This window comes from Delphinus delphis, chromosome X (genome assembly GCF_949987515.2).
Source record: "Delphinus delphis chromosome X, mDelDel1.2, whole genome shotgun sequence".
In the NCBI taxonomy this organism is placed as follows: Eukaryota; Metazoa; Chordata; class Mammalia; order Artiodactyla; family Delphinidae; genus Delphinus; species Delphinus delphis.
Genome location: NC_082704.1, coordinates 112,894,959 through 112,897,121, shown reverse-complemented (window position 1 = coordinate 112,897,121; position 2,163 = coordinate 112,894,959). Strand labels below are relative to the sequence as shown.

Below are 2,163 nucleotides of genomic sequence, written 5' to 3'. Positions count from 1 at the left end.
CAAGCATAAGAAAAGATGCTCAACATCCTATGTCTTTAAGGAATTGCAAATTAAAACAACAGTGAGATACCACTACACACCTATTAGGATGGCCAAAATCCAGAACACCAACCACACCAAATGCTGGTGAGGAAGTAAAGCAACATGAACTCGCATGTATTGCTGGTGGACATGCACAACGGTACAGCCTCTTTGGAAGACAGTTTGTCAGTTTCTTACAAAACTAACATACTCTCCAAACAATCCAGCAATACTCCTTGGTATTTACCCAAAGTATTTGAAAACTTACGTCCACACAAAAACCTGCACACAGATGTTTATAGCAGCTTTATTCATAATTGCTAAAACTCTGAAGCAACCAAGATGTCCTTCAGTAGGTGAATGGATAAACTGTGGAACATCCAGACAATGGAATATTAGCACTAAAAAGGAATGAGCTATCAAGCCATGAAAAGACATGGAGGAGGCTTAAATACATATTACTAAGTGAAGGAAGCCAGTCTGAAAAGGCTACATACTACATGATTCCAACTGTATGACATTCTGAAAAAGGCGAAACTATGGAGACAGTAAAAAGATCAGTGGTTGCCAGGAGTTGGGGACAAGGGGGAAGGATGAATAGGTGGAGCACAGAGGATTTTTAGGGCAGTGAGAATATTCTGCATGATATTATAATGATGGACACATGTCATTATACATTTGTCAAAATCCATAGAATGTACAACACCGAGAGTGAACCACAATGTGGACTATGCACTTTGGGTGATGATGATGGATCAGTGCAAGTTCAATGATGGTAACAAATGTACCTCTCTGGTGGGGGATGTTGATCATCGGGGAGGCTGGGCATGTGGGGGGAAAGGGGGTCTATGGGAAATCTCTGTACTTTCCACTCAATTTTGCTGTGAACCTACAACCAGTTTAAAAAATAAAATCTACTTAAAACACACACACAATCACATCATTATTGCAAGTGCTTACTCAGGTTCTTCTATGTCCTTTAGGAGACATTGAAAGCTAATTACCTGTAGGAAATGGTTTTGTAGATCTGACACCAAAAGCATAAATAACAGAAGACAAAAATAGATAAATTGGACTTCATTAAAATTTAAAACTTTTGTGCTACAAATCAAGAAAGTCAAAAGACAACCCATAGAACTGGAGAATATTTTTTACAAATCGTGTATCTAAGAAGGGACTGGTATCCAGAATATGTAAAGAACTCTTACAACTCAATGATAAAAAGGCAAATATGTCGATTTTCAAGTGGACAAAGGATTTAAATAGACATTTCTCCGAAGGTATACAAATCCATATTTCCTAGTACAAGAGTGAAATACCACAATAATAATAAGGACTGATAATACTATGAATTTTATGTTAAAAAGCAATTATTAAAATCTTTCAAATAAATAAATAGGGAAAGGGATTGACAATAAAACTGACTACTGGGAGAATGCATTAAGTGGATACATTTAAGAAAACCCTTATAATGGTTTATCCCCACCAATGTTATACAGTTTTAACAGTGATTAGATTATATGTAATTCTAATTTTTGCAGAATTGTTTGATGGACATTCAGTCATAACATTAATCGAAATAAGCTTTAAGAATTGGATGTAGGGACTTCCCTGGTGGTCCAGTTGGGCAAGACTCCTGTTCCCAATGCAGGGGGCCCAGGTTCGATCCCTGGTCAGGGAACTAGATCCTGCATGCTGCACCTTAGATCCCACAGGCCGCAACTAAGACCAGGCACAGCCAAAATGAATAAATATATATTTTTTTAAAGTTGTATTTAATATTTTCTTATTTAAATGATGTCTCAAACCACTGCAGATATGAAAACACAGTGGGGAACGTCCAGGCCAATTTCTGCACAAAAGCTTGACATGGAAGAGGTAAGCGGAAAAGCAAAGCCTCAAGCTGATTTAGTCCTTTGGCTCCTAATAACTAACACAAACACTTGCCCTCAATCCCAAGACCATTCCAGTCCAGGTGAACTGAGCCAGAGCCCTGGGCACAGAGAAAGGGGGACTTGTGGTAGGTAGGAGTGGAACTTGCCTGTCCCTCCCTTGCCCTAAACCACCGTCACCAAACTTCTGCTAACAGCATGCATCTGAGCCAGAGCAGGAGAGGGAAGACATCCCAAATATTAAATCAAG

General features: G+C 38.9%; 1 non-coding gene across 1 annotated transcript; it reads left to right on the top strand.

Annotated features, from left to right (window-relative positions):
• The first annotated feature begins 1,629 nt into the window (after nucleotides 1-1,629).
• TRNAW-CCA (transfer RNA tryptophan (anticodon CCA)) lies at nucleotides 1,630-1,702 on the top strand. Its single transcript has one exon. It is a non-coding gene; the product is annotated as a tRNA-Trp (tRNA).
• The last annotated feature ends 461 nt before the right edge of the window (nucleotides 1,703-2,163 follow it).